The 24312-nt window shown below is 40.1% G+C and overlaps 1 protein-coding gene across 1 annotated transcript in view; it reads left to right on the forward strand.

The window, feature by feature from the left end:
• The first annotated feature begins 11178 nt into the window (after window positions 1-11178).
• Window positions 11179-24312, forward strand: part of LOC129242649 (uncharacterized) — a 100150-nt gene continuing 87016 nt past the window's right edge. The window contains exon 1 of the mRNA XM_054879419.1: window positions 11179-11261. The gene's annotated coding sequence lies outside the window, so the exon portion shown is untranslated. The remainder of the gene's footprint in view (window positions 11262-24312) is intronic.

The raw sequence follows: 24312 nt of genomic DNA on the forward strand, positions 1-24312 counted from the left end.
GCTTATTATGAAAAGCATCAGCTATTTTATTTATGCCTCTTGGCACATCACTTAACCGATCTTAAGGAAAAGGGTTCCACGCTTCATAGAGAAGCTGTGTCTGCCGGCCTTAAAATCAATTCTGACAAGACGAATGTGATGAGTCCGGCAAATCAGATGGATGGAGGTGTGGAGATTGCAGGCAACCCTATCGAAACAGTGGAGGAATTAACATTTTTTTTCCTTGTTCACTCCACTCGGAAGCATAGGACCTCGACAAGACTCAGTCTTGCGTTAGTTTGGTTAATCTATTTTGCTTAGGTGATTAGCCTGCCGCTACCAGTCCTAAGTAGTGGGAATGCCCACCTCTTGTTGCTTAGGAACAATGCCTTCTAATTGCTTCGAGCGACATCTGTGTGACACATTTTTCTGGCAGACGGATCACACACAGATGGTTGAGGACTTCGCTAAATTTAGTGTGTCTGCGCTATTACCGCGATTGCCCGCTTCCTGTTGCTGGCGCCACTGATGCAATGTGTAACTGTGTCGTTTTTCTTTGTTTTTTGCTTGTTTTAGCAGCCACAATGCAAGTAATGCGCTGACTTTTGTGCGGGGGTAAGGATTGGAAGGATAAGGTTGATGGGGTTGAGGAATGAAATTATTTATATTTTTATTTTTTGGTTTTTTATTTTTTTTTTTTTTAGAGAAACTACGAAAGTAGGTAAGTTTGGAATTTACATATGTACCTCGGTAACAAAGTTACTCCAGGCGGTGGTACGGATGTAGACATACGCTCCCGAGCCGGGAAAGCCAAAGGGGCATCGGTATGTTGTACCCAGTTTGGCGAAACAACAATCTTAATTCCATTTTAAAGGTTAAGCGCTTCAACTCGAATGTGCTGTTGGTACTGCTGTACGGTAGCTCTACCTGGAAAATCACCATCGCTATAATAAGTCGCTTACAATTTTTTATCAACCGCTGTCCAAGGATTATATTCCGAATTTTCTGGGTAAAAATAACGCCAAACAAGGAACTGCTCGAAAAAGCTACAAAAAGCAAATATTTCTAGCGGATTTGGATTATAAGACAGAAATGGAAGTGGATTGGTCACACTTTACGCAAAAAAGAAGGTAACATAGCAAAGAAGGCAGGCAATAGAATGGAACCACTTACAGTGAGAGAAAAAGCGCTTGGCAGGCCAAGAGATGGGATGGCGCATAGGTGTTTTTGGTGCCCTATGTCCCGCTAAAGATTCACGGATACTATCATTATCTACATATCTTTGAACACTCCATGTCAATCTTCCACAGTGCGAAACAGTGCTGAAAACCTTGTTTTGTCAGACTCAGAATTTTGTTCCTTCTAATGTAGACGATTTCACCAGTGCCAGCGAAGAAGGCAGACGGCTTAACATTGCAATAGTGAACTTGCCTAGAAACCTCTTGGTAGAGAATATGGAATAAGCCGACTTAGTGTCTTACTCTGCCGTTACACTTTACACTACAATTTGGGAGTTTTTTTGCATTTAAAATTTATTCTAAACCTCTCCACAGTCGCTTTACGAGTGAAGGATGGTGAGTTGTAACGATGCCAGTTTTAGTAGTGCATTGCCCTGGCGCTAATCTCTCGAGTCTAGTAATTTCATTGTCCTCAATTTATTGAAATGTACACCTCTTGAAGAAAGTAGTGCATGTTAATAATAAAATTATTCAATTTCGAAAGCGAAGAAACCTGTTTTCGAAACCATGTGATTCTCAAAAAATAAAAACCGCTAACGAAAATTACTAAACCAGCCACAAAATATGAATGAGTAGACTCCACTAATAAACACAAAATCGACATAAACAAAATATCGCTCAAACGCTGATAAAGCAATGCCGATTTCGGTGTCTTTCCCTGTGCTATGCAAACTAGGGGGGCTCAAAGTGGGAAAGGGGACGCTGAAGAAGACAGCAACAACATTCACATTAAATAGGCACTAAATTCACTTAATTTATGTAATTTCGTATTTGTTTTCATTTCAACAAAAATCGTCAACAAACAAATAAAGTACCGTAAATACATACAACACCAACAACAGCAACAATAAAAAACCTAAAAACCGAACAACAGCATACACAATTAATACAGAAAACCAGAAACAAAACAGAAAGAAGCAAAACGAAAACAAACCAAACAAACGAACAAATGCTCAAAATGCTTTAAATAAAAATAATAATAATAACAGCAAAAACAACCACTGTATAAGCTTGTATGTTTTAAGAAATCGACGCATAAATATTTTCTTGTTAACAAATCCATTAGAGGAGCAAAGCAGCCGACCGCCTGCGCATAAACGAGGCTGTGTGTGCATGCATGTATGTATGTATGGATGTTTACATGTATGCTATGGCTATTGGCTGGTCAATAAATCTCGGTGCGCATGCGCAAGCGCACATGAGCTTTGAAGCGCTCATAAGTGTTTTTCTTGGAGGCTCGAAGATGCTTGAAGCGGTGTGTGTGCAGCCGGCGACGGTGGGTGCGGGTGGTTGGTTGGCCCCTGGCGGCTAAGTTGTGTGACTAAAGAAAACAAATGCAACACAACAAGTGCGGTATGGCCAACAAACGTATTAACTTAAAAATTAACCGAAATTTTATTAGTATTTATTGAGTAAAGGCGAAAATAAATATTTGAAATGCGAGTCGATGCAAAGCAAGAACAACAACAACAATAAAAGCAAAGTCAGCAGCAGCAACAGCGAGACTTCAACGACAATGGCAATGACAACGATAACGAAAACAATGGGTAAAACAACAAAAGCGGCAAAAGCAAATAGAAACAGTAAGAAAAGCAAGTAAGGACGCGCTAAATTCGGACCCGGCTGCATTTTATATACCCGTGCATGTTTTAATGAAAACTAATTTGCGCTGTTTGTTAATTTTTGGAATCAAACAATCACAGAGTTAGAATCTCTAAGGGCTAGTACTAACTTTACAGCCGTAAAATTTCGCCAGCAACATTGATTGTTAAATGAAAAGAAAATTTTGGTAAGAAAACTGTTTTTACACAAATTAACGCACACATATTTTGGCAAAAAAAAAATTCAAAGAGATTTACTTACACTCTTTGGCAAGACGTTTCGCCATAAATGCCATATCTTCGGAGTATTCAAACTCAGGCAGTTCACTCGCAAACGAACTGCCAGTTTTCGCTCAATTTTAAATGACATGGGTATTTTATAAGGCTGCGAAAAAATGTTGCTGGCACGTTGCGCGGTGTTTTCATGGCATGCAAAGCAATACTACTTTGCCGTGAGATACATAGGAAATTTTATGCATATTTCACGGCAATGCAATATGTATGGAATTTGACAGCAATTTCGCATGAAACGCGAATTTAGTGTGCTTAATCTCCTATGAACGGACGGTCGGAAAATGAGCCGAAACACACAAGAAGTGGGCGTGGTTTTTACCCGATCTCAATAATATCTATGACTGATCTAAATGAGGTGGGGAGCATTACTTCTGCTAAGCTTCGAGTTTCATTTAGTCATTATGAAGATGTATGTGCTTACTCAAAAGTGGGCACATTTCTTCACTTGGGCTGGCCACTTTCATTTATGACAGAGACATCACTTTTTTTACTGCCTTCAAAATTACCGTCGTAAGGCAGATGGGCATGGTTATTGACTGATGTCAACTGCAGTGTAAATATCAAACTGTCTTCTAAAAATAACAATGAGGGCACCAAGTTTCACTGAAATATATTTTAAATTTTGCTCGAGTTATCGCGCGCTTGGGCGGATGGAAGGACAGACATGTCTAAATTTACCTATCGCGCCATTCAGGGCATTTTGATATACATATGTACATACATATCTACCTCATGTCTATATCTATCTCGTTTTCTTTATGCTGTTACTTGCAAGCGTTATTTGAAGAATTTTATAATACCCTTGTGCACAAGTGCACGCGGGTATACATATTGGAAGCGATTGAAAAGAGCTCGTAGTATATGAAATTGATGCCATTTGAATTCCGTTCGACCTGCTTGGGTGGGTGTGGCAACTAACACCTGTGCCAGCTGGCTGCTGGGAAAGCAAAGATGCAACTGCAATTGAGATGCCATCGAGGCGTATTTGTATTGATGACCATTGCTGACAAATTTAACGTTTTATGCTTTCACTTAAGCTTTTAATGGATTGATTTGAAGAGTTATTTGCAGTGGGCTGCTCTTTGGTGAACACACCAGAATGCGTTCAAATAAGAGGCACTCAGCCGAAACATTCCAGGCTGCGAACAAAAGCAATTGCCATTCTTTGCTTTCGTTGGTTGCTGTTCGATGGCATGCAAAGAATGGATTTTCTTTTGATTTTAGCCAGCTAAAGGAAAATTTGAAGTGCCTAAGAGTCGAAGAGCTAAGTGACGAATGTTCTTCAGTTAGAGTCACGAAAACCACTAGCCGGTGTGCATCTTCTTAAGCCGGTGTCGTCAATATCTTCAAAATCGCAAAAAGCAGTGCAGTGCTTCAGTAACTTTCATTGTCATTACCTGGACTGTCACCTTCAGTTCTGTGGAAAGTGAAAAAGTAAATACGAGCAAAGGCACTTGACAATTAGAGTTGACACTTCGGCTGATGTAGGCGAAATTGCAGGCGGTCAGCGTACAAACAACCTGAGAGCGATGCTTAAAACGAAAACTGGCATAGCATCTTACAGATGGAGACGCATTAATAAAGATGTTGGCGTCGCAAGCTCTTGCTGAAGCTTAAGCGGTTCGAGAAGAAAGCAGCGCAGTCAGTGATGTAGCAAGTGTTGGCCGTTTTCTGAAGTCTGCGCGTCTGCGTAGATGCCATCTGCGCTCTGCTGTCTGCTGTCTTCGAACTTATTTATTTAAGCCGCCAAAGATTGACACTTATGTGCCACAACAAAACGCCAACACCAACACTCAAACGGCTACAATAAAAAATGAGAATTTGGTGCTACAGCGGAGTGCGGAGTGGGACGAGTAAATGCATGGCATGTAGCTGTAGTTGTGGCATGCAGCTTACAGCTAATCCCCATTTGGCGACTCAGCGGAGCAAACAAAGCTGCAAAGCAGATATTTTTTAGTTGATGAGATTTTTCGCTTTATGCCCAGCTTATACAGAATGCATATGCATATGCGTTGGTGTGTGCATGTGCTTGTACACATTTTGTGTTTATTGTATTGCCGTGGTACTCGCATTATGTTTTTATTTATTTTCAATATTGACAAACTCAAGCAATAAAATTTAAGTTGGAAAAGTTCAAAAGAGCGCTGAGCGTTTAACAACAACGTAAACAATATCGAGTGCTGCTGCAAGAGAAGAAATGGCGGCACGCAGTGCTGAGCTCTGCTTAGCTGCAAAGCAAAGCAATAAAAATTATGCTGTAGAAAATGTTCAAATATGCCAACACCAAGGCGTACAAACATACATATGTTCGTATTATATTACTTTTCCACACTACAACAAACAATATTGAATAGCTATAAAAAGGGGCTGATGCATTAAGCTGCTTAGCTGCAAACAAATGCTCATTATAATAACGAGTATAACAATTAAATTGTACAAAAATATAACAAAAATGCCAATTACAATAATAATAGAGCAGGAGAAGCCATTGACGGTCGTCTAAGCATAGGCAGCAAAATGTGGCGCGCGTGGCCGCCGCTCAGCGACATGTCACTCGCCTACAAAGCGGTGAGTTGTAGGCTGCTGTTGTCGCTACCATCACCGAAAAAATGATGCACAACAATGTCACACTAATCATAAATTTGTTTGGAATGTCGCTTGTTCGCTGCTGCTAGACCCCACCTGCACGCCCGCGGCATTTTCGAATTTTGTTTACAGTTCGGGGGCAGGTCTTTGTTCATCTTCCTTGCACTCACTTTGGCTGCCACTAAGTCTGCTTTCAACTCCATAACATTACTGCTTCAGCTATCGATTTTGACTGGTTATGGCCATATTTTCTGTGTTTGATATGTTAATATGTAAATTAGTGTATGTACCCAAGTATGTTTTGGCTTAAATCTTTGGAATTTTAACAGGCTAACAAATTTACAGATTCTATAATTTATGAGCTCGAAATCTAGTCGGCGCTAACAATCCCCACTAAGCCCGCCGGCCAGTTGTTAAAACAAGAATTTTGTCGAAATATTGAATTCATATGCAAATTGGCCAACACACACACACACACACACATACTAGCCAATTGAAGAGCTAGCGGCAGCCGACGTCATATTCGCGCATTGTGTGCAAGTAATGCCGCTGGTGTTCTTTTGTGGTTGTTGTTGTTGCCTTGTTGTTTGTCAGGCGGTATTGTGCTGGTAGCAACAATTGAACAGGTGCGTGCTACACAGCGGCCAGCAGCAATATTAGCCAAGGAGGCAGATGAAAAAGAAGAAGAGCTAAAGCTGCCCCTGTGGCTCATAAAAACTTATGTGAAAATAATGAATGCTTTATGTGTGTATGCGCATATGTATGTGTGCTTAAAAAAAAATGTATACCTAAGCTTGTGTGTATACACTTTTTGTTGTTGTTGTAGCTTCGTCAGCTTTTTCATGCTGCTGCCGCAAATGGAGTCATATACGGTTTTGGCTATTTTTGGTCATTGAATTGACGCAGTCAGCCTGACTAACTGCTGCTGTTTTTGTTGTTTGAGGGAATGTCAAAAGTGCCAAAAACGGTTAATCGTATTTTTTGTTCATTTGCTTGTTTTATTTATATTCAAATTCAAATGATGGATGTAAGCATTTAAAGAAGTTGCTTGGGGTTTTGGTGATAATCGCTTTTGATTGGACATAAATCGATAAAATAGTTCCAATTGGCTTAGGTTAATCTTCAGAATATTTACATGGGCCTACTAAATTTTCAAGTGATGAGCTGGCAGTATTACGATTGGAGTTCTTCGGAATTTTTGTATTGTAGAATATAACAAATTTACTAGAGAGTGTTCTAAGGGCCTGACGAAGCGCTGGATGATATATTACTTACTTGTCCTTTTGTTTCTTTCGAGTTCGCAAAAAGTGAGAAATGTATCAGAGAAAGTCTTATTAAAGAATAATTATTTCCGAGTTGGTGCAGGTAGAAGGGCATCAAGATATTGCTGAAAGAAGACGCGGTCCTAGAGCGGTTAATTTCGCAGGACTACCAAAGTGTTATACATCATTGTAATCATTGCATAGAGCTTGAGGGTGACTGTTATGAGCTTCACTAATAACATTTTGCTTGCAACTAAATTTGCTTGTTGTATTGACAAATCCTCATAATTTAGTTATCACACCACATACATATATGGCTGGTGAATTATCGAAACAAGACAAATAGTTTCTTCAAATAAAATTTCTTCGGGACCATTCATTTAACTACTTAAGTGTTATTCCTGCAAATGTGGGATTTGGGTCGGTTCAGCAAATGTTGGGCAAGCACTAGTAAATGTAATGTCGCAAAGCTTTCTCTGGCTGTATTATAATCAGAAATAGTTGAGAGAGCTTTTCAGTGCAAGCAATGAGCAATACCCGTTGTGTGCGACGGCTCTTCATATGAAGAGGATGGATGACTGAAAGTCTTACTGTTATGGTAGATGTGTGGAAAAAGTCAAGTGGGAATAGCTTGAGCATCTTTTCTTTTGCGGCCTTGTTTTGTCAAGACTAGGATTCAAACATCTTGGTTCCCAAGTCATCTTTACCAATACGTTGCCTGCGAAATTTTCTTAACAACCCGCAGCTGCGAACCCTTCGGCAGTCAATTTTCCATAAAAATATCAAGCTATTTGTTAGCGGCATACAATTGTGGTTCTCTGCTTTTCTAGGAAACCAGCAAAATCTGTGAGAGACGCTGGGTCAGAGGTGTACGGTACCAAGAATATGTATGCCGGTTATATGTACTTCTGGCCTTCATCACTTGAAGTGTTGTCAGCCGCCATGTGACATTTCCATCGGAAAGTGTGACGTTTTCTACCATAAACGTACTCAGAATACTTGGATGTTTGAGCCATATTTTTGTTGCTTATAGTGGCTTTAAAAATTCATCTCGGCAAAACATTGGAATTAAACTTTGAATATTTGGTGCGCTTATTTTTCACAATTTTCGATGTAGATTAACGACACAGAAATGCATCAATGAACTCGTTGTTTAGCTCAATAGAGCACATAAAAAATTGCAGTGCATTCAGGCCCCATAGAACCAGCACCGTAAAAAACTGGGGCAATGAATTTTCTCGTAGTTGATTTCTTGCTCTCATTGGAATCAGTTGGGCGCTTCGAACAACTTCTACTCTGGCGCTCAATACAATGTTAAATGTGGTACCCGTAGACATCGCAGGCAGAGTTGCTGCTACACGTACTGCAATCAGACTGAGGGGCGCGGGCTATAAGCTCAACCTCACTTATGGGCACTCAAGCATCCTTAGAAACTTCGAGTTCATCCCCCTGTTAACGGACCAGTGTACACCCTCGCTTAGTCCAATCGGAACCTTCTCCACTCATATTCCATCAAAGGAAGAGTGGACCGGGGGCTACACTTGGGGACAGGGTCTGGTAAACTTGTTCACGGATGGATCGAAGTTGGAAGGAAAGGTTGGCGGAGGAGTTTTCTGCGAGGAGCTCTCCATCAGATTCAAATTCAAGTTACCGGACCAATGTAGTGTGTTCCTGGCAGAGGTAGCCGCAATCAAGGAGGCAGCTGATTGGCTGCTCACATGCGTACTAACAGTCAGGAAAGTAAATATTTACTTCGACAGCCAAGCGGCCAGTTACGGTGCACTCGAAACCGGTCAGGGAATGCCGGACCTCACTTTCGACTGTGTCCGAATTCTTTGACATTAGCTTCATCTGGGTTCCTGGTCACAGCGACATTGCGGGAAACTGCGAAGCGGATGAGCTTGCCAGACAAGAGGCATGTGCGGTGATCTCCCCGCGAAAGGAGAGAATTGGGATCCCCCTGACTACCTACGGTCTGTTCCTGGAAAGGTGGGCATCGCGCCAACTCAGCGAGCGTTGGGCAAATACACAAACTTGTAAGGTCACGAAATCCTTCTGGCCACGTGTGGACCGGGGGCGCTCGGGCGAGCTTCTGAGGTTGACAAAATATCAGCTCTCGAATCACGTGGGTTTTCTCATAGGTCACTATGCGCGAGGAATGCATGCTGTGAGGCTTGGAATTACCTCAAGTCCTTTTTGCGATGGATGTATAAAGGATGAAGTGGAATCATCTCAACACCTACTCCTTAGTTGTCCTGCTCTGGCGGGGCAAAGATCGAGGCATCTTGGCTCTTACTTCTTTGCTATGCCTGCTGATATAGCTAGCGTTGACATTAGAAATCTGATGAATTTCATCAGAAGCACAAAACGGTTGACGCAAACGCAGCACAGTCATCGTTCGCAGTCCATACACTCTAAACCCACCCTCCTAACCATCTCAGCACCACCTCTCCCGCCCTCTCCCCGCATCCCATCGGCCTTCCTCTCTCACCTCACCTCCTTCATAAGCTATCACAAAGGACGAATCCGTTTATCCTCGTCCAAGTGTGCTCATTCCTTGGGCAACCATACCAACCTAACCTAACCTAAGAAAGTCGTCTAAAATCGGGTTTGTGCCAAAAAATATTTGAAAAATATTTTGTCGTAAAAAAGGTGTGTTCGCGTTGGATACCACACAACTAACGCCGTGTAAAGGCGACTGAGGAACGTGTGGCGAAAATCGGTTCAAATGAATGAAAAGTGTCTTTATAGACTTATATCTTTTATTTAGTAAAAAAGTTATTCAAAAACAAAATTGGACGCCCGATTTGCGACACCTTGTATATATTAAATCTACATACCAATTACATGCATATAAATATTCTTGAATGTACATCTAACTAAATTCACTACGAGCTAAAAATACTCACCACTTGCCACCACCCGCACGCCCGATTACAAAGGCTATAGAGCGCTTTTGATTTAATTGCTTCATTATTACAATATTTTCTGTGGAATTTTCAGTCGGCTGTAGTAGAATCCATAAGCAAATAAAAAGTAATAACTATTGAAACAACTACAACAACAATGTTTCGCAGCAATTGTAATTACCCGTCGACTTAACGAGATTAGAGGCAATAAAGAAACTAGAAACAAAAGCCAACCACTTACGGGCGGACCTCGAAAATGAGGCTGCAACAACAAAAAAGTGCAAATACTTATTTCAAAATCGTCAGCAATTAAATTTGTTAGTTAGCGTCAGCGGCAAAGGCAGGCAGTTAATGAAAACTGGCAAGAAGGCGGCGATGGCGGTGGCAAAATTGGTGCAAATTATTTAAATTATCGCAACGTTTTAATCCTTGACCCGAACAAAGGTGAAACGTACAGCGAAGAAAAGAAAAGCGTTTCGAAATAAGTGAGCAAAAAATAAAACTAAAAGTTATTGCTTGCCATGCAAGAGCGTATGTGTGTATGTGGTGTGTGTGTGTTTGGTAGTAATTATTTTTATGAAACTGAAAATGAAAACTTACAAAGCTACTTGTAGCGCGAAAAGCGAACAAACATAAATCATTGGCTAAATTATTTCGGCCACGTTAGTGCACCAAATGCGCCAACTCTTGTTTTAGCCAACTATTTTCATGTTGCAACAGTAATAATTGCAATTGTAAGTAACGAATTTTCATTTTTTTGTTTTTTTTTGTATTCTTAACTACAACCACCAGCCTTTGGTGGTCATTGGCAGGAGTGATCGTGACAATAATTGCCGCGGCGACCAAAAAATAAATTAAAACTCAAAATATGTCCGCAATTACTTGCTGCATTGCACTGTGGCACCTTGTCGCATATACTCGAGGCTGCATGCGGCGCACTTAGTGGGTGGTGAAAGTCAGCAGCATTTTTTCGCGGTCACAGCGCGCCATCTCCATCTTCACTGCTGCTGCTATGCAATTAACAAATAATTAAACACATGCACCGCATAACATGCCTCAGCTGGTAATAATCACCAATAAACGAGAAATATTTTCTAACTGTTAGCTATTATAATTTTTTTTATTTTATACAAATACTGCAATTAATCCTATGTAAATTTTCTAGATTTCCTATTCCTTAAATATCAAAATGCATTTATTTACTTAATTTACGTTTTTTTTTTCTTTCTTTAATTGCAGGTAAGTGCATGCCATGACGCGCTCTCTCCCTTCTCTCTGCCTAAGCTGCTGAGGAGCCGCACAATTGTTAAATGTTGTTTGCTTACTTGCATATACATACATACATACGTGTATATGTGTATGTGCATATGTATGCGTGGAGCTCGATTGCTGGTAAGTTCAATTCACGTCTGCGACTGTTGCACCTCCCTTGCCGCCGCCTTCGCTGCAATCGCCGAATATATCTACAAATAATTTTACACTCTGCACGTCTTTGGCGCAATCAATGTTCAGCCGGATAATCGCCTGCAAAGCCATCCTGAAAATCAACATTTTCCTGGGGTTGCATCGTCAAGTGGCATTTATTTTATGAATGTGCATGGGTGTATTTAGCATGGCGTGATGTGTTGAAGTATGTGCGGCAATTCACATTTCAGCCGCCCGCACTGCGCGGCTAAATATGCCACTGCGCTTGCCGCACGATTGCGTCATTATGCTGAACGAGGCATGGACTTGCACAGGGCCTGGCAGGAAATCGAGGTGCTCAGTTAAAAAGGAAAGCTCTCAGGGTTACGCTAATAAGTCTGAAGTAATTAATTTGAAGCGAATTTAGAAAATATGGATGAGTGAATTTTTTTGTGGTGCATATTTTTTGGACTATGTATAGAGTTTTCTTTACTCCAAAGAAATGTCAGCTCATTACACGGCAACGTTACAAATATGTTGCCTATTTCATGTGAGAAAAGAGCAATCATCCTCTAGTTATATACGAGGATCGTTTGAAAAGTCCCTGCAAAAGCAAAAACTGCTTAATTGTTTGGGGTAAGCCTTTATTATTTGTCGACATAGTCTTCTTTTAGGCTCGTACACTTCGTCCAACGCTATTCTAGTTTGTTGATCCCTTCTGCATAATACGATATGCCCATGGCTAAAAAATAGTCATTCGTGTGTGCAATCATCTCCTCGTTTGCATAAAAACTTTTTTCCGACAGTCATATCTTCAAATTTGGGAACAAATAGTGGTCGTAGGGATCCAAGGCAGCAAAGACTGGAGAATAGGATGGAAGTGAAACGAGTTGGAACCCTATTTGCATTAATTTTGTGACTACAACTGCTGAGGCGTGAGCTGGTGCATTCAAGAGGATTGGCTCGTTTTCCATTAAGGATTTACGGTATAGCAATCAATAAACGTTTCGAAATATTAATCCTAGGACTCTCCTTTTGTCAAAGATATGCGTTTCCACGTAAGCCGTTTATCCAAATGAATGTCTAGATATTTGGCAGTATCACCTTTCCTTTGGACTCCTCGCTATTTAATTTCCAAACTCGTAGCTGTGTTTACCGGTCACTGGGCGATCGGCACACACGAGAGAAAGCTAGGGTTACCATTTAACCCTCATTGCAGAAGCTGTGGGGACCTTTCAGAGAAGGTGACTGTCGAGCACTTTCTCTGTACATGTCCGGGTTTGGCAGCTAGACGATTAAGATGACTGGGTGCTCCTTTCTTCGACAGCCTGGGGCAGTGCGCCAACCTAAATCTCATAACCTTATCCATTACGTCAACAGCTCTGGTTGGCTATAGATATCTGCCTGCTTTAGGTCGCATAATGGTATCAAAACGGCGCTTCAGTGCTACTTGAGGAGTTCCAGGTGCACTTCAACCATTTCACCTACCTACCTACCTATACCTTGCGGGATTGAGTTGATTTGTGGGCAGGTGGTTCTTCTTGTGGTAACGGCTACATGTGAAGATTTATTTTCATTCACTTTCAAGCGCCAGCTCCGGAGCTATTTGGTGGCTTTATTTATGCCGATTTGGAAGCTGGAAGAAGTACAAAGATAAATAAAATTAGGCGGACTACGCTCGTCCTCACTTTTTTTTATAGGATGGAAAGTTTTGAATTTTTTGCCAGTTGGAGTGCAACATTTTGGGCAAAGAAGCGCAAATTGTACAGATCCTGCGCATGAAGGAACAAATACAACATTACTATAGGAAACGTAAGACCCATAAGTTTTTCTCACAGCCCTGAGTCAGGAAAATTGCAGGACATTTCTTCAAAGAGTCATGCCTGAGTACACAAGCCGCAACAAGTTTTAAACGCTATTGCACTTTTTTAAATAAATTATTTAAGCTTTTATGTTTTTGCTGTTATGTAATAAAAAATAAATCAATAGAAAAATACGTTCGAAGGAATTTCGTCTATTTGGCATACGTCACCGTTACTAAAATCGATTTTTCTCGCAAAGCGCCGGTTTCCCTCTTTTGATTTTGAAGGAAAAGTGTTTCTAGGAACAAGAAAATGCGGGATTAGAAAACTTAGTTCAAGTGCAGAGTGAAGACCTAAACATACTTTTTGAAGGTTTTTGGCCGGGTGATTCAGAGAATCTGAACACAGAAGAGGCACTGAGCTGAAGGTGTTCAAGATATTCCATTTATAAGTAAAAAACATTTTTTTTCCTTACATATTTGAAGTTATGATAGCTTTTTTTAAGATCACAATAGTGGCACTACAATTATTTCCCTGATTTTTGATTGTGGAAGATTTTTATTTGCCTCGGTTTGTTTGCCATCGGTCGAATTTAGACTAATAATCATCATCAGAAACCTTGGTCGAAGAGAAGTGAAGTTTTTGCTCTGAAGTTCGACAAAATTTTACACGCATATGCTCTTAATTTTTACCTAGCGCCTCCATTTACCGTAACGCAGAACGATCCATTGAATACCCATTTCTCACCACTCTAGAACACCATAAAAAATCCGCTACACCCGCTCAGTCACACACAAACACCAGCGCTTAGTGTGTCTACACAATTTGACGTCACAGTTTTTCTTTAGTGTTTTTTGCCATTTTTCTCTGCTTTGCTGTGCTTTGTTGTTGGAGTTGCTTAAGCCTTGGCAAAAGTTTTCCATGCAGTCACACCCACCACCTGCCAACTTTGCTGTGACTCCGGTGTTGGCTGTTCTTTTTCAATTTGACTGCAGTGCGTGCAAAAAGTCTTCAAACACGCAGAGCTGGCCATACAAACAAACTCGCATGTTCGGTGCTGGTTGTTGTAACACTTTTTGTTTTTTGCTTTGCAAACGTCTTGCGGCGAAATGTTTTCATGCCATTAAACACGATTTAAGGAATATATTGCGCACGGCTTATAAAAGCGCTCTTAACTAGCTGCGGCGGGTACGCGGCGCTCAGGGGGCAAGAAGCGCGCGAGCTGCAGTTTGTAGTTTGCAAAAGTTGCAAGCGTAACTGAATTGAGTTGCTGTTTCACTTTGCTTGCTTTTTTAGTTCGAAGCAATTGGTGGCAGGAAGTGTGGCAGCAATGCATTAAATACGAATGCGTGTGCGCCAGGAGCAGCAGAAATGAATGTGAGGGTGTTGCGTGACAGTTGGCGCGACGCATTTACATTATTATGAGCAGAGTGCGCCTATGTTTATGTGCGTGTGTGGGTGTTTGGGAAGGGCGGTGGGAATGGATGTGTATTTATTTATGTAAATATAATTGCAAGTGGCTTTGTAAGTATTTGTGTATTGGTTAGTAGACTCGAGGAGCTGTTCTGTGCCAAGCGATTAAAGGTTTTAAGGTTTTAAATACTTTAAAGCGGTTGTTATTTTATTACTGCATCAAATTATATTAAATGACCGTAATTTTTACATGCCACCAAATGTCACTGAATATGAAAATGCGAAAAAATTTGATTTGTCAATATTTAATCAGTCTAGCAAAGGTGTATCATTGCCGCCCGCTTATGGGTAGTTTACTGCCATTGGGACCTGTGTTTGACTGCCTTTGCGAACATTAAACTTCCAAAAATATTATATATCTTCATATCAACAGTAGTTGCCTCCAGCATGCAATGACAAAACTTCGAATATATTTTTACTTTTAAGTAGTTCCTCATAAATGCAATCGGCTGGCCTAGAAGTGCAGGCATCTTTGTTTGTGGTACAACATCAATATGAATACCAGAAGTTTGAAAAAGTGTGAAGCTTGAGGTAGAAGAAGTGTTGTCACATGACTATCTCTACAAATTTTAACCTGATTAGGTGAACTTATTTGCTTTCTCTGTGCTAACCGTTCAGGAATTTGTGGGTCTCGGCGTGATGTTTAACGTGGGACCTTTGGGAATCACATATTACTGATGTTCCGATTTATTCCTATTGAATTGAAGGGGACCAAGAATTTGTATTCGTTTTGCTCTTAAACCACCTAACTTCTGTGATCTTTTACCATTTTGTGGCGCCCGTTATATGACTTTAGAGAGGAGGTCATTTGACTTGAGAATAAGTTTAAAGTTCTGCAACAAAGAAAATGCTGCTGGTATTAATTTCATATCAAGCTAATTATCATTATTTTGCATCTATGGCAAGAACGCTGATTGAATTCAATAGAATAGATTTTGCTCTCCCGAAATCTCATTTTGGCTCTATGTCTGAATCTATCATACATTTTGACGTGATAACGTCTTATAATTCGATTTAGCCGGCTGCACGCACGAAAAAATGTGTCGTTACCTTGCTCATTAGTGTTACCTTGCTCATTTGTCGTTACCTTGCTCATTGCCGTTACCTTGAATGAACTGCAAGCGAAAGCGCGGAACGAACAAAGCAAACGAACGGCAACGTTCGACATCTTGCTCTCTCCTACTTAAGTGAGCGTATATATGTATGTATATGCGCATATGTACATACATATATAAATTCACGTATTTGTATTTGCATATGCCTTCTTATTGATTATTATTAATTTGAATTACTTGAAGAATTTAAAATAAAACCAAGTTTGTTAATAATACCTGTTGTTTTAATGTTATTATTATTAATTTTTTTATTATATATGAAGAAAAAAATGTATGGTAATATTTACCACATACCTTATAAGATATATTGTATACTAATATATGTATAACATGCATATACATATACAATTTCGCGCAATTTTCAAAAAGAACAAATCTATATGTAAAGATGCATACAAGTCATAGGGACATATCAAATATACGAATCTATTCCGTACGCAAGCAAATGTAAGCTGATGTGCTTGAACTGCAAGCGAGAGCGCGGAACGAACGACAAAGAGTACAATCGGCCCCCGCGTTCGGCAACGTTCGACATCTGGCTCTGTCCTACTTGAGTGAGCATATATATGTATGTATATGCGCATACGTAGGTATATAAATTCACATACTTGTATTTGCATATACCTTCTTCCTGTGTGCATGGTAATGAACTATTTCTCTGTTGAGAATAGGACGATGATAGGAAAAGTAGTAATAGAAAAATAATAATAAGTATAATAACAACAATAATAATAATACTGTATACCTATTTTCAAGTGGCGGGCGCTATAAAGTAGTAGTCCGGTGGAACGACCGAAATTTCGACGTTTTTTCATGAATCTTTTTTAAAAAGAAAATAAAATGCGAAGCAAAAAATTCAAAGAGATTATTATTCTGTAGACCTTATTTTGGGTCCCGAACCTAAAATATATATTACATAAAAATAAAAAAACAAAATGCCGGACTTGTGAAAAAAGTTCTCAAACTCAAATTTTTTTCTTCATAAATTGTTTAAATTAAATAGTTTATTATTAAAAAATTAAATGTTTTAAAGGCCGGGATGTAGATATGTGCGCCTGGAATAACGGGATAAATTTTTAGCCACATCGGTTGAATAGTTTTAAGTCAGTGATTCCCCGAAATTTCGAAAACATAGTTTTGAGAAAAACGCGTTTAAAGTTTCGACAACAGCTGCTGCTGGCGTGTCACACGCTTTCATACACACTACGGCGCGCTCTCTTATTTTAGCTATAACTTTAAAAATAATTAAAATTTTCTGTCTGACATTTTTATAGTATATTTTTAAGATGTTTTTCTTCCGAAAAATTAAAAAAAAAAATCGATTTATTGAACCCGTCACACTGGGCTACTACCATAATCGAATGGGTTAGTGCGTGAAGAAAAAGCTTCTCATAAATAACCACCTGCAGTTCGGATGCGCTATGGAACTGTAGACAAATTAAAGAAGGAGCTCGGTCAGGGTAAAGTGTATAAACGCCAATTACATGTTTATATATAATTACCCAGTGAACGCCTGCTATTTAATTGGAAAATCAATATTGATTCTATAGAAAAAGAAAATAGTCTTTGCAGTACCACTAAGATTTTGTCCACATAGTCAATCTTGAGCCCTGACATTTCTGTTACGATTTGTTGCATATTCAAAGAATTATTCATCCAATTTTTGTTTGAATAACTTTTTGTCTATTTCTATACTACACCTTTCTATTTCATAAGTGACAAATGTGATTGACGTATCACGCCATTTGCAAAAATTATAAATCTTCCTATAGGGTGATTATTTTTGCACCACCTTGTACATATACAACCTGCTAAAAATATAGACTACCTCGACATTTTGACCAGTGTGGACTATTATTTTTTACTCTTTATTATTTTCTTTATAAAAGTATAGCCCAGATTGCAACTTGTACCAAACAACAAATACCAAATTTAGAACAAATCAACAAATACCAAAACTAGACAACTTCTCAGCAAAATTTCAAACTGTTTAATCGAGATTAAGAGAAAATTGTGTACGCAGTTTTATAGCTTAATAATTTTGGTATAAAATAAATAAATAATTGGCGCGTACGCTTCTGTGAGGTACATGGTCGAGCTCCTCCTCCTATTTGTGGTGTGCGTCTTGATGTTTTTCCACAAATGGAGAGACCTACAGTTTCAAGCCGACTCCGAACGGCAGATATTTTTTATGAGGAGCTTTTTCATGGCAGAAATACACTCAGAGATTCGCCATTGCTTGCCAAGGGGCAACAGCTATTAGAAAAACCTTTTCTTCATTTTTGGTGTTTCATGCACGGAGACTCGAACCTACTCCGAATGGTAGTCACGCACTAACCCAATCGATTATAGCGGCCGTCATAAATAAGTACAATTTGAAGTTGCTAAAAGATTCCTTTAATTTTTTATAATTTTATTTCTTTATAGTGCGCCGCATTTTCCACTTATAAAAAAACCAAAAGATTCTGTTTTTTATTTTCTTTTTTTAATTCTTATCATTTTTCGAATTTCGATGAAAATTTTTGAAATTATTATTAATCTTGTATAAAGTTTGAAACTGTGATTAATGTGGATATAATAAGTTTTTCAGATTTAGATGGTACAAGAGGGTTATTTGTTAGACATTGAGATCTATATATATATCGGACTTTTATAAAAAAAATAATTTAAATTAAAAATAAATAAACAAAAAAAAATCAAAATTTGTCAAATTGTTGAGTTGCTATATTTTTTTAGCAGGTTGTATATCTCCAATATTCGTTGAAAATTTAAAAGTTCGGTCGATGTGCGCCTACATTCAGAAAGCTGCCGCAGACAAGTTAATTATGGCCGCCTGTTCATGCAAAAAATTTAATATCTACGGCTTTGTAAAGCAGTAGCCGCTAAGCTCTTACGCACATCCAACTTTAGCTGCCAATTACTTTGTTTTAATATTTGAAAGAAGCGGCAAGTCAGCGCCAAGATACTCTTCGTTAATAAAATATAAACCACTCAATCGCCCACTGTTGTCGGCATAAAGTTTTGTGTTTGCCGCTTGTGTTCAGCTGTTGCAACTCTGGTTAACTATAAATACCCGTATTAATTTAATTGATTTTACTACCAATGCAGCTGTTCTACGGTAGCTGGATGCAAAGAGTATGCTTTTGCTCGTTTTTGCGTGGAAGCCGTTTAGTAGTTTTTCTACGCCAACAGCTGGTCTGGGATGCTTTTGGTTGCTACCGCTCACAATGCTGCCCTTTGTGGCACTACCGAAATTAACACTTTAGCACTAATTAAACTTAACCAGTTGCAGTAATAAATATTTATGTATGTTTGCATACCGGTAAAAGCAGGCGTGTTGTTACTGATGACTGGCGACGACATTCGATGTTTGCCTTGATGCATTAAAAACCAACAAAGTGCGGAAGGAAATTGTTAGCACACGCCGCGTAGCTCAAATGCGTTGCTTCAGCGTCTTTCTTGGCTCAAATGTTTGTATCTATTAAATGTTTGTATGTAAGGTCAACAGTAGCCCAAAACTCTAGGGACTGCAGTGAGGAAAAGCTAGGAACTGTAGGCCACAGTGCGCTACGTAGCTTTAATTACCGCACATTGTTGTAGTACAGAGTTTCGGTTGCATCATCATTACCAGCTGAGTAGTTTTAGAAGAGTATGCTGTGGCGCGGCGCATCCGTTCAGCCGTGAACAACCGGTTCTTTTTCGCATGTTCGAGCCTTATCCTTTTTGCTAATTAGTGCTAAGCAGCGTTATTATAAGAGAAACAACAGCAACAAAAGCTGAGTGTGTGAGGTTGTGGTTTGTTTGCATTGGCGATAATCAACGACAACATCTGCACTCATACATACATACATACCACACTTATGTAGGTGCGCGCGCAGCAAGTTCGTTATTGCAGTCTTTTGTTTTTGTGCGCCGAAGCGTTCTTGTGCTAAAATGTGAAGAAATATGATTGGAATAAGATGCAAAAAAGAAAAAGAAGAAAAAATTAAATCGCACTATAATTTTAACAATGAGTATAAAGTAGCCAAAGCGATGACTTTGCTGCCACTGCTGCTTCTGCTGGTTGTGGGTTGCAGCAGCTGCACCTGCCACACTGCACACATTCAAGACGCTCGCTTTTCCGCACAAGCAATTGCCGATAATTATTAATGCTCAGGTCTCCCTCCATGGCTTACACCCTTTGCATTTCACATTTCGGTCTGCGGCTGTGTGCTCGTTGTTTGTGAGTTATAATTATTGTGGCAAGTGGTTCGCAGCTACTGTCCAGTGGTTGAAAAGCCAATGCTCTCTGGCACTTCGTTGCTGTTTTATGCTTTGCTGTTTTGGTACTTTGGTGCTTGGCCAGTCTTACTTGTTCTACTTGTGCGTGCTGCTGTCTCAGCTTCTTTCGCGTTTTAGAAGCCAAGTAGGGCTGTGTGCCTACGGCTGTACACTTCGCTGTCCACGTCGGCCCGGTCAGCTAGGAAGGAAGGAAGTCGCAAATATTTAGTAGAATCAACATAGATTTTACTGGAAGTTTTGTTTGGAAGCTTTCGTTGCCGTTGACTGATTGCATGGCTAATTTGGTGATTACACCGGGAGTAAATGTCGTTTAGATCTTTAAGCGTTAAATGTGAGATAAATTACTTATTCATTCGCTCTGCTTTTCTTAAGTGACTTGACGATGCACAAAACATGATCCTGAAACAAAGGTTAGCCTAGACAATCGGACTGCTGAAACTCGAGGCAATATGGTCATGCTTGGATTTTAGACAATTTTTTAGATTTCGCGAAGGAATCAGGTTATATTCTTCCTCTTCAGATTGCAGCAAAAACATTCGAGTCAAATTCCTTCATGGGAGAGATTAAAGAAAAGGTCGAGCAAATGAGGAGAATTCGTGTGGTACTAAGTCTCTCGATTTCTCTTTCATTCCAACTAACTAACTTTGCTACCACCTTTCAAGTAAAAGTAATGATTTAGCGAGCTTTTGGAGTATCGGCAGGTAACTGCGAAAAAGTGAAAGAAGTATTCATCTTCATAGATAGTTAAAAAGGTGTGGAGCGAGTGGAGCGACGAATTGATCAAAAACGGAGGTTTGCAGATTGAATCTGAAGCAATGGCACTGTACTGTCCACCGTTGGAGTAATCAAAAGCCGAGGGACTTACATTTATCCGAGCGAGAGATGATTTTTTGGTTTTTTATAAAGAGCTTTTGTTTCATGGCAGAAATACACTCGAAGGTTTGCCATTGCCCGTTGTGGGGCTATCGCTGTTAGAAAAAAAACTCTTCAATTATTTGGTGTCTTATGTCCACAAAAGGTTTCGATCCCGAGCTCTATTGAGTAGTAGTCACGCACAAAGCCAATCGGCTCCTTGGTGGGTCTTACTAAAATAGGTCTCTTCGCTAACTCTGCAAATGTTCAGTCTTAGCGCACCATAGACATCAGAATCCAGGCAATTTTTCAAAGCAAACTTTAGTGGAGCTCTCCACGTGCTGCTTGACTAGCAAGTGTAGATTCATAGAAAAGTTCAAGCGTATTGACAAAAACAGTGCATAGAAGAAAAAAGGATATCTGAGTTTTAAGAAGAAAGCTTATCAATAAGGCACTTCACACGCCTAGCGGGTTTTGGGTTGGATTTGAGTAAGTCGAGAGATCAGTACTAATATTATGAGAAGTTTGGCACTGCGAGCTAAAAGATGTGCCCCCTTCGGGGATTTCGAGTAATTTCTCTGAACCCAACTTCCTCAATAAATTTTAGTATTTGCCCTTTTATATTTAGTTTTATTTCCTCCTCTGATAAAATATGCTTATCCAGTTGCTTGTGCCGCTTATGAGGTCGTACTTGACAATGAAACAACAACAGATATATGTAGATCCTATTTGTACTGGTCGTGTACTAGTTTCTTAGTTGATGCTACCAGCACACAATTACAGAAGCATTAAGGAATTAAAATCGAATTTATACTTGGCTACTTATTCTGCATGTTGAATTTGAAGAACCTTGTTTTCAAGATTTCTTAAATTTTTTCAACGGTCTAACATCAGCTGCTGAGGTGTTGTTCTGAAATTTTGATTAGTAGCAGCGTAGACCGGCGCTCACATACATAAAAGGTGCTTTAATTTCGGATAACACAAGATTTTTCATATCCGAAGACACTCGCAGATTTGCCATTGTCTGCGCAAACTCGATTGCCACAAATATCTGGTGATTAGTTTGAAGTAAATTTAGTATGGATGAGTTCAATATTTATTTAGACCCCCGAGCGGCTTTATTCAGCCAATTTAACTGAAGTAGCTCTTCCTTCTCCTGCTGTGAAAAGGTGTCACAAATTGCATTAAAATAGGCCTTAAAATGTGTGCTGAAATACTCCGATTTTCCCATATTTATTTACAGTGTAACATTCTTGCCTTCATACCAATGCAGCCTTCCATCGCTGTCGCTCCATTCCAATTCATGGCTTACTTGCAACATTCACAAAATCTGCCAGCGATTAAGCTAGCTTGCCAGCAGTGGGTGGGTGGGTGTGTTTACGCCTCAAAGCGTTTTTCAACGACCACGACCATACTGGACAACATTAGCTGTCCGCAAGCTGGCTAGTCGTTGGCCACTGAAAGGTAGGCAGGCAGGCAGGCAGACACGAAGGCAGGCTATTTGCCAACCGGTCAGCCAAGCAAATGTGGTAGCCGCGTCAGTGTCCACTTGTCTAAATGTCTTGATGAAAAAGTGCTTGCTGCTGGCGGACATGTTGCTGGCTCACTTACGTACAAAGCTCACAAACACACAAACGTTAGGGTTCTTGTGTTTGGTGCTGTTTGTCTAGCACAAACCTAGGCAGACATGTGCAACATATGGCTGCAGCGTATAAGTAGTTGAAGCGGTGCAATAACATTTCTTCAGTTTTTCTCTTTTGTATATCTGTTGCATATTTGATGTTGCATCGTTTGCCTGTTGATGTTGCTCATGTTGATGACGCGCAGTTTATTGTTTCGCTGTCCAGCTGCTTTTTAATGCTGATGATTGTGGCGGAAAATGTTGCATATACACTTGTGTTATTGTTGTTAGTTTGTTAGCCAGTTGTGGGCGCTACGCAACGGACATTGTGCGAGCGTTGAGTGCGTTGCAAGCAGACGCACGCATTTTTGCAGTTTAATGAAATGCGGTTTTAGCCAATAATTAAACGAGTTTTTTCACTTCGCCCATCAAGCGGATAGACACGCCCGCCACCGCCACCCCTTTCAACTCTCCCAACCACTTCCTCGACTTGGTATTTTAATGCAATATCCTGTTTTGCGTTTTTATGCGCTTCATTGCTGCCACCGCACAGCGTCACTGCCATCGACCACATCCACAAATTGCATCGCTAATGGCGCACAGCGATGATAAGCATCGCTACAGCTGGCTTCTGCAGTGGCGAGCGCGCGCCGGCCGACTGGCTTTGCTGATCGCTATCAGCGTTGTTGATCGCGCGTCAAAGCGCGGTGTTGAATTTCAAATTTTATTTCAAAGGTGTTTCTGAGGTGTTAATGAGCAAAATCATTTGCGCAGACGCAATAAATGTTTGAAGAACAATAAAAGAAAATAGCAGCAAGACAAAACTGCTGGATAAAAATTGAATAGCAATAATTTACATTAACATTTCTGTTCGCAGCTAAAGTTGCTAGTTGCCTTCTTTGTTAAGTCTTATTGCTGTGAAAACAAAACGCGGCTAGGCGCGCGAAACAGCGTGCCGCATAAAAGCAAATGCAAGTGAGCGCCAAAAAGAAGAAACAACAGCATCGCAAGCAGTGCCGCTGCGCATGACATCAAATGCGCCACAGACATGCAACACAAATTTGTTATATTAATTAAGTGGTGGCGAGATGAGTTGCCGCATTGCAATTAAAAAATTTGCGCTGCTGCTAAATTGAAAACGCGCATGACGTGCAAATGTGTCTGCATGTGTGAGTGTGTGTGCGTGCTCGAGCTTATTAATTATCACTTGTACGCGCGCGCGCATGCGCACTCTCAGCGGCAGCCAAACAGATGCATATGAATTTGAAAAATGTATGTTGGCGCTAGGCAGCAATCGCATAAACGGGTGAGTGTGTGTGAAAGCGGTTTCAATTAATTTTCCGTTTTGTATTGCATATTTATCTAGTGTAAGTTTGGCTTTTGCATGCAACGAGGCGCGCACAAATTGCTAGCAACAAATGAGGTGTTGAAAAGTGGATTATTTGTTTGAGGCGTTACAGTGAGAATCAATGCAAAGGGGGGTCGGCGCGCAATTGCTTGCATTGATCAAATATAGTGAGTAGTGCAGGTGGAGCGGGCGGCTAGTTGAATGCAGTGAGCCGAGAAAGCTGAGCGCGTAACGGTAAGGTGTAGAATGTGGGAAAGTGGCGCCAATGATGGAAATAAAAAAGCATTGTGAAGAATGCCTTAACCCATACGAGCAACTATCCACATTATTCTTATGTAAATGCTAATGAGTGACAACGGCAGCAGTCATTAGTAAGCATTTTTATGAGCGTCAAATTTTACGCACATTTTTCAAAATAGCTGGCGGACCACCAAGCAGACATTTCCCAAGCACACATTCCCAACCACCTTTCTTCAACATACCAACATTTGTACTTTTGTATATTTGGCTCTTCCAATCGATGCATGTCTTCGTTAATGGTCATCAT

This window comes from Anastrepha obliqua, chromosome 3 (genome assembly GCF_027943255.1).
Source record: "Anastrepha obliqua isolate idAnaObli1 chromosome 3, idAnaObli1_1.0, whole genome shotgun sequence".
In the NCBI taxonomy this organism is placed as follows: Eukaryota; Metazoa; Arthropoda; class Insecta; order Diptera; family Tephritidae; genus Anastrepha; species Anastrepha obliqua.